Source organism: Nymphaea colorata, chromosome 6, assembly GCF_008831285.2.
Source record: "Nymphaea colorata isolate Beijing-Zhang1983 chromosome 6, ASM883128v2, whole genome shotgun sequence".
NCBI classification, from domain to species: Eukaryota; Viridiplantae; Streptophyta; class Magnoliopsida; order Nymphaeales; family Nymphaeaceae; genus Nymphaea; species Nymphaea colorata.
The window spans coordinates 10,284,762-10,294,872 of record NC_045143.1 but is presented as its reverse complement, the minus strand read 5'-3'; positions in this window follow the sequence as shown (position 1 = coordinate 10,294,872).

The window sequence follows — 10,111 nt, the reverse complement described above, 5'->3', positions numbered from 1 at the left end:
AACCGATATGGGGAGACAAGTATCGGCCAAGGTGGCGTATCAGCCTGGAAACCGATACAACACTTAAGCCGATACTAAGAACCTCGAGTTTTTTGTTTTTCACGTGGGGAGCGGATGCAATAGTAATTACACAAATTGTCTGCCATGTTAACGTAATTATATTTGCATACCTAAACTTTTATGTACTAATTTCTTCCAAATTCACGTTAATTCTATTAAATTTACATTTCGATGAGTTTATTTGGATGCCATGGTAGGTTTCAAACATGATAAATGTAGCATTAGAGTTGTACATAAGCCAAACTTGCTTGGATCTCGGTTAACTCAACTAGACTACACAAGCTCGATGAACTCAACTCAACTCATATATCGTTAACTCAATTCAACTCGACTCATATATCGTTTCGCTCGAGTTGGATGAAGTTAACTTATATCAAGTCACACAAGTTTCAAGACAGACACAAAAAACTCATAAAAGAACTCAAGTGTGATGGAGCGTAAGGATGAAGCTAGGATTTTTTTTAAGGGTGAACCGATAAACTGACCTCTGGATCTGAATAGGGCCAAACTGAATTTTAATATAAAAAATATATTATGTAATTAAAAATATTATTTTTTTAATATAAAAAAAAATCATAGGTGGGCCCCCCTTCCTTTGTATGTGATGTGACCAAAGGTAGAGTTAAGAAATTTTAGTTAATTAGCATTAGTTTTAAAATTTTAAATTTTTAAAGGGCATCAATATATATATATATATATATATTAATTTAAAAATTAAAAAATTATAACATGTGGCCCCCCCCACTAAAAATAAAAAATTTTTGTAAGTTTGTGTGCACAATTACCGATAAAGCGTCCACACCTGCGTCTTCCCATGTGAAATAAACATTATCCCATCACATCTGATATTGCACTGGCATTAATTTAAACGCGTCCAGAGTGCAAATTCAATGGGTCGTGTGCTTACAGCTCAAACTTTCACTTTCCTACCAACCAGCCGCGGAGCTATATGTTGTAATTGGTATGAGCAATTCTAAAAAATTTCCTTTATTTATATATAAAAACTTTATTATTATTATAATTTTTTTTTACGTATATGTATTCCTTAAAGTTTGATGTCCCTCAACCACAAATTTCTGATTTTGTCACGCCGCCAATGAAAGGGCAGCACACTTTTGTGTTCCGACGCCCCTCAACCACAAATTTCTGGCTCCGCCAAATGTCTACCCGTAGACATTATTCCGATGCTACACGTTGCACCAGCATGATTTTATTGTGCTTTTGACTCTGCACGGCATCAGATCCAAAGGCGAAAATGGATTAGCTAACCTTGTACATCAGGCCGACGTGGATCGGCCCGATAAAAGGTTGAGCCCGACACCCAAAGCCCGAGTGCGGCCTGAGTTCGACCCAATTATAAAATATATATTTTTAATAAAAAATAATATACAAGTATTATGAATCGTAATGAAATATTATAATTATATATTAAAAATAATAAAATATATATTAAAAAACTATTATCGGGTTCAACCAAGCATATCGGGTTCACTCGAGCCTGGGCTCGAGTCGAGTTGGGTACCAGATACCCACCAGCGACCCGGTCCAGTGTCAGGCTTAGATTAACATCTCAATACTAATCCAAATATTAAAGCTACACACATATTTATATACCAAGCTGAAAATTGTGATTAACTATAATTGCCTGATCCAAAACCGTACTCAGTGCAATATATCAGATGCAGGTGGCCTTGATGATATATTTGAAGGAGCACCAAAAACCTTGATTACCAGGAATGGAGATATGAGTTTTTCGTTAAACGATTGAGCTACAGTTTCAAACATGACGTCCTTGCACGCTTAACGTATTGTTGTGCAAGACAAATTAAGCTTGGATTTTTTTTTTAAAGGAGAAGTACTTGGATGCAAAACATCAAATAGCCCACTGCATGTTGCTACCATGATTTAATGTTCAAGAGGCATATTGAAGGACTATGTACATGTCCGGTGACAGGTTGCACATGGTTTATGGTTTTACGATGCTGAATACTTAATGTGACATTTATTATGTACTTTTCTTTGCATTAACCACGGGTCAGACATGTTCTTAGGTGAAAAAGAAAAAGTATTCTATTTTACTGTTCAATAAAAGAGTTGAAACTTCCCTTTACCTCTACACACCTGCTTTCGGTGTTTCACAATAATGTCCACAATATGCTTTAACTTACATATCAATGCTTTTCTTTTTTTGCAGAATAGGTAGTTGATGCCTCATGTTGGAAAAGAGAACATCAATATATAAGTTGAAACACACTAATGGTATATTGTAAAAGTTGGAAAAGAGGATATATTTTAGAAGCATGTTTACATAGTAAGGAAAAAAAATCAAAAGAATTTAAATTGATTTACAGTAATGGCCATGACACCTTTTTTTTATTGTATATAATTCTCTCTCTCTTTCTCTCTCTCTCCCATAACTTCAGAAACATAGGCTTAAAATATCCTAGATGATAGCTGATGTAGCTTAAGGCATGTCAAGCAACAAATCAAACAAGTACACAATAAATTCTTTGGAGGACAAGTTAATATGATTTTAAAGGATCTCGAGTAAAAAATACAAAATGGATGCCAAATATGGTAATGAATGTCTTTGTTTCTAAAACTAACATGGAAAGCCACATGAAATGAAGATAAATAACCTCTTGGTAATTTTTGCACCTAAAAATAAAGAAGTTTTTGCTTGAAAAAGACTCTTTAAATGATGTCAAAATTTTGACAAGATCATTCATTTGCTTGTCCATTCCTTTATGCATCAGTTCCTTTTGAAAGAAAAAAAAAATGAGTACACACTTTGGTTTTAAATAAGTTGTTAGAGTCAGCAACTTTGACTATAACTCTGTACTAGAAAATTCTTTCCTAGAATATTAGATGGTGCATGACTGATCAAGTACAAAACTAAGCCAGATGTTTCAACTTTCAACCTATTATATTCTTCGCATATTTCCTATAAATCAACAAGGCAATGCTTAACTTTGGACCCCAAAATTCAGTATACATTTTCAGAAGGTCAAAGCATGTCCTAAACCATCCAAATGTGGTAAAATATAACTTCAGTAGAAATTTCTTTTAAACAACCTTGTAAAATTTTTTTTCTCAAACATCAAAGAAACAACACTAATAAGATTTTTCATAATCTTAACCAAAGGATACTTGAGGTCTATGAACAAGACATTCTGATGAGGAAATAATACTATACAAATAATTATCACCAAATAGTCAATGAATCTCTTTAGTTGTCAACATTGTTATTCTTAATTACTATTTTGTAAACATTAGCACAACGAGTACACTAAATTAGATGTAAAAATACCATGACGCAGATTTCGCATAACTATAATGAGCAAAGTAACAAAAAGGAAAATAGGGAAAAGACATACAAATAGTCAGCAAATAATGTCCAACATTTCAACAACTAATATATTTTATTAGCTGAATATGCAAATGCCTTCAAAGTTTTCTCTAATGTTCTAAACAAAGGTGTCGGTTGAACTTGTCAAGTGTAGAGCTGGAACTGCCTTTGCTAGGTCCGACATGATGCATGCAGATGCATGGATGGCATGGACTAAAAATTATAAAATAGAAGGAAGTGATTGCACTTTTGCATCCCTTTCTTGAGCTCCAACAGGACCATATGCAACCCTTGTCTAGTTCAAAAAGATACTTATATTTGATGCATGCAAAGACTCAAATAAAGAGGAATAGAGAAAATAACAATATAGTTATTTGGGAAAAATACATAAGTAGGAGTACTGATATGATGATGTTAAATGACCAAGACTCGAAAAATTAGAAAGAAATGGAGTTTCCTTGTTCATGTGCATAGTGCATTCTTCAAGGCTTCATGTAATTTTAAGATAAAATCAAATCATTGCCCATTCATGAGAAGGATGCTCACATGGATATAAATATGGAAAACCAGCATTTAAAGCAAACTATAATGCAAGCATGGGGCAAACTGTAGTCAAGGAATTCTTAAAAATGGCAAACAAGTCCCCTTTGCATTTAAGCTAGTGTCTCCAATGCAATGGTGCTCTCTAGTTATGATATTAGAGCTTCACTAGGATATGCTTAAGGTGACCAATGCATACCTAAAATGTTTTCTACAAAACAAAGGTTACATTGCCTTTAATTACATCTAAGGTGCTTCCCTAGTTATGTGGGAACTATCTAAGCTAAGAGGTGGATAAGAGGCACAGGGAATGCATGCTTCAAATGCAAGAAAACAAACTAACCTGTACAAAAAAGGCCTACATGATGTTTTTAAAGAGAAAAATTTTGTGATATTTTTACATTACTGAAAAAAGTATCTATACCATATTATCACTTCCATCTTTTTAAAAAAGTTCTTTTGTACTTTTTGTTTACACCTTTGGTTTATTTTTCAAAATTTCGAAAAACTATTTTAAATATGTATAAAAATATTTGAAACAAATTAACATAAACATGTTAATTTTAGTAGTTTTGGCTCATATTTCATAAAGATTTAAATTTTTTAATTCCTAAAATTCTATTGAGGGAAACACTTTTTCCACCAAATGCGCAAGAAAAACTTCGCAAACAAAAACCCCGAGAATTATGCATGTAATTCAGCAGGTTGGAACATAGAGTACCAATCTTTAGTTAATATCTTCCATTGTACACATGCACAAACAAATGCATGCACACATACACATGCAACAATATATGCACACCATGCATGTGACAGAAATCTATATTAATTGTACATTGCAGATGCACAATAAACAATATTTCTGTTTTGCAAAACACCATCCATTTTGAGACACCATCCATTTTGAGACACTCAACCTGCACTAAGAAATAAAAATATATGATGCATGCTTCCCATCTTTTTTGAAATATAAATATCACTAGATGAATAGCAAAACAGAAGGCGAGCAATGAATTAAGACATATATTATGTATATGCATACATGCATACATACTTATATATATATATATATATAGTTCTTATATTTACTTAGTCTACATATTTTAAAAATCTTACATATTTAGGATGGTAGAAGACTGTTCTGACCTAGTTTACATCCACAGGTGAAGCAAGTACCTATCGATACATGCATCTGCAACTAAACATGCAAACATAGAGAATGTGAAAAAGTAAAATAAGCAGATGTTTAAAAGAACAAGTAGAATTGCACAAGCACTCCTACAAACACAAAATATTTCAAAAACAAAAGAACATGTACCTATTTCAGCACATGCCTTCACTTGCTATAGCAAAAGAATACATACTCTAGGCACAAAAACGTACTTGCCAAGGATAAGTTTTGTTACCCCCTTCCTTGAATATATTGTATATATTTCTGAAGGAACCCAAGCACTCACATCAGCTAAATACTAGTACCGTTAGCATTTTTGCTGATCATTGGATCAACAATTGGATGTAGATGTTTAGTTTTATACTACGTGTTTACTTGAGAACTCCCAATGCTAGAATCAGAATGCAATGACTTAGTCATAAATGCATATTTGCTTTTAGAATGAGACTATTTGGAGTACCACATGTATCATATAGCAAAAGCATTCTATCAAAATCATTTTCATCATGTGAGAAATCCAAATACCTCATAGGCAAAAGAGACTTTTCTTCAACAAAACCTTTTGAAAAAGCAGTTGTTCTCATGCTCGCATGTCCTTGAGCATGCTTAAATGACCTTTCAGTTGAAGCTGGCTTACCGTGTTAAATACTACTGGTATTCTTCAGCAAATGCTCTTTGTAGTAAATATTATTTAAGTGATCCATTTTTTCCAAATCATGTTCCCTACTTGACTTATATGCTTTACAAACACAACTAAGAAAATTATCATTTGGAACTAAAACACATCATCTGCAAATTTATGGCTTCATTGCAGAACTCTTCTCCAGGAGAATTGGGACACCCGGATGTTTCATGAGTTATCCCATTCCCTGAATATATTGTACATACTTCTAAAGGAACCCAAACACTCAGATCAGCTAAAATAATATCCCTTGATGGACTACTACCAATTCCACACTTCTCAATTGACTTAGGATCACAATTGACTTCTTTTCCTGCTAAAACAATTAAACATGGAGAAGAGACTTTTCCAAGCTGATTTTATCTATCTCCAAAAATCTCAATTTCCATCACCTGAATACTAGTACCGCAAGCATTTTAGTTGATCATTGGATCAGCAGCTGGATGTAAATGTCCAGATTTATACTGCATGTTTACTTGATAACTCTCATTGATAGAATCAGGATGCAATGACTTAGTATAAGTGCATTATTTGCTTTTAGAATGAGAATATTTGGAGTACCAGCTGAATTATATGGCAACAACACTCCATCAAAATCATTTTCATCATTTGAGAAATCAAAATGCCTTAGAGACAAGAGAGATTTTTCTTCAACAAAGCATTCTGAAACAGCAGCTGTTCTCATGTTGATATGTTCTTGAGTATACATAAATGACCTTTTAGCCAAAGCAGGCTTACCATGCCAATATTACTGCTATTCTTCAGCAAATACTCTTCATAGCATGTATTATTTAAGTGATCCAATTTTTCCAGATCATGTTGTTCTCTACTTGTCTTAGATCATTTACGGACATAACCAATAAGATTATCATTTAAAGCTAACGTATCAACTGCAAATGTATGGCTTCACTCCAGAACTCTTCTCCAAGAGAATTGGGACATCTGGATATTTCATGAGTTATCTCCTTACTTGAATATATTGTACATACTTTTGATGAAACCGAAGCACTCACATATGCTAAAATAATAACACTTGATGGACTGCTGCCAATTCCACATTTCTCAATTGATTTAGGATCACTATTGACTTTTTTTCCTACTAAAATAATTGAACATGAAGAATGGAATTTTCCAGGCTTATTTTCTCGATTTGTAAAATCTTAGTTTCCATCACCTAAATACTAGTACCGCCAGCATTTTTGCTGATCACTGGATCAGCAGTTGGATGTAGATGTTTAGTGTTATACTGCATATTTACTTGAGAACTCCTAGTGCTAGAATCATGCACTTTGTCATTAAGTACATTATTTGCTTTTAGAATGAGACTATTTGGACTACCAACTGAATCATACGACAAAAACATTCTATCAAAATCATTTTCATCATTTGAGAAATAAAAATGCCTCAGAGACATGGGAGACTTTTCTTCAACAAACCATTCTGAAATAGCAGCTGTTTTCATGCTGACTTGTTCTTGAATATGCTTAAATGACCTTTTAGCTGAAGCAGACTTACCATGCCAAATGCAACTGCTATTCTTCAACAAGTGCTCTTCATAGCATGTATTATTTATGTGATCCAATTTTTCCAAATCAAGTTGTTCCCTACTTGTCTAAGATCATTTACGGATACAACAAATAAGATTATCATTTGGAGCTAACATATCTTCTACCAATTGTATGGCTTCACTCTAGCAGGAGAATTGGGACACCCGGATGTTTCATGAGTTATCCCCTTCCTTGAATATATTGTATATTTCTAAAGGAAGTCAAACATTCAGATCTGCTAAAATAATAGCACTTGACAGACTGATGTCAATTCCACACTTCTTAATTGACTTAGGATCACTATTGACTTCTTTTCCTACTGAAACAATTGAACATGGAGAAGAGACTTTTTGAGGCTTATTTTCTCCATCTTCAAAAATCTCAATTTCAATTACCTGAATACTAGTACCGCCAACATTTTTGCTGATGATCGGATCAATAGCTGGATCAAGATGTTTAGTTTTATACTGCATGTTTACTTGAGAGCTCTCAGTGCTAGAATCAGGATGCAATAACTTAGTCATAAGTCCATTATTTGCTTGTAGAATGAGACTATTTGGAGTACCACCTACATCATATGGCAAAAGCATTCTATCAAAATCAATTTCATCATTTGAGAAATCCAAATACCGCAGAGGCAAGGGAGACTTTTCTTCAACAAAACCTTCTGAAATAGCAATTGTTCTCATGCTCGCATGTCATGGAGCATGCTTAAATAACCTTTTAGCTGAAGCTGGCTTACCGTGCTAAATACTACTGTTATTCTTCAGCAAATGCTCTTCATAGTAAATATTATTTAAGTGATCCAATTTTTCCAAATCATATTGTTCCCTACTTGTTTTAGATCCTTCATGGACACAACTAAGAAGATTATCATTTGGAGCTAGCATGTCATCTGCCTATCGTATGGCTTCACTCCATAACTCTTTTCTCGGAGAATTGGGACACCCAGGTGTTTTATGAGTTATCCCCTTCCTTGAATATATTGTACATACTTCTGAAGGAAGTCAAACACTCACATCAGCTAAAATAATAGCACCTGACGAACAACTGTCAGTTCCATACTTCTCAACTGACATAGGATTGCCATTGACTTATTTTCTACTAAAACAATTGAACATGGAAAAGAGACTTTTTCAGGCTTATTTTCTCTATCTGCAAAATTCTTAGTTTCCATCACCTAAATACTAGTACCGCCAACATTTTTGTTGATTATTAGATCAATAGCTGGATGTAGATGTTCAGTTTTATACTGCATGTTTACTTGAGAACTTCTAGTGTTAGAATCCGAACGCACTGACTTAGTCATAAGTGCATTATTTGCTTTTAGAATGAGATTATTTGGATTACTAACAAAATTATATAACAAAAGTGTTCTATCAAAATCATTTTCATCATTTGAGAAATCAAAATGGCTCAGAGGTGAGCGAGACTTCCCTTCAACAAAGCCTTTTAAAATAGCAGTTGTTCTCATGTTGGCCTTTTAGCTGAAGAAGGCTTACAATGCCAAATACTACTGTTATTCTTCAGCAGATGCTCTTCATAGCATGTACTATTTAAGTGATGCAATTTTTCCAAATCATGTTGTTCTCTACTTGTCTTAGATCATTTACGGACAAAACTAAAAAGATTATCATTTGGAGCTAACATATCATCTACCAATTGTATAGCTTCACTCCAGAACTCTTCTTCAAGAGAATTGTGACACCCGGATGTTTCATGAGTTATCCTATTCAATCTATTGTACATACTTTTCAAGAAACCCAAACACTCACATCAGCTAAAATAATAGCACTTGATGGAGCTATTGTCATATCCACACTTCTCAATTGACTTAGGATCACCATTGACTTCTTCTCCTCCTAAAATGATTGAACATCGAGAAGGGACTTTTTGAGGCATATTGTTTTCGTTTGTAAAAATCTCAGTTTTCATAGCTTGAATACTAGTATTACCAGCATTTTTGTTGATCACTGGATCAGCAGTTGGATGTAGATATTCAATTTTGTACTGCATGTTTACTTGAGAACTCCCAATGCTAGAATCATAATGCAATGACTTAGTCAAAACTGCATTATTTGCTTTTAGAATGGGACTATTCGGAGTGCTAGCTGAATCATATGGTAAAAGCATTCTATCAAAATTATTTTCATCATTTGACAAATCAAAATGTCTCATCGGTAAAGGAGACTTTTTTTCAACAAAGCCTTCTGAAATAGCTGTTGTTCTCATGCTGACATGTTTTTGAGCATGCCTAAATGACCTTTTAGCTGAAGTAGACCTACCATACCAAATACTGCTGCTATTCTTCAGTAAGTGCTCTTCATAGCATGTGTTATTTCAGTGATCCAATTTTTCCAAATCATGTTGTTCCCTACTTGTTTTAGATCCTTTACGGACACAAGTAAGAAGATTGTCATTTGGAGCTAACATATCATCTATCAATTGTATGGCTTCACTCGAGAACTCTTCTCCAGAAGAATGTGGACACCCAGATGTTTCATGAGTTATCCACTTCCTTGAATATATTGTACATACTTTTAAAGGAACACAATCACTCACATCAGTTAAAATAATAGCACTTGACGGACTGCTGCCAATTCTACACTTCTCAATCGACTTAGGATCACCATTGACTTCGTTTCCTGTTTTTTTTTTAATTGAACATGGAGAATGGACTTTTTCTGGCAAATTTTCTCCATCTACAAAAATCTCAATTTCCTTCACCTGAATATTAGTACCGCCAGCATTTTTGTTGATCA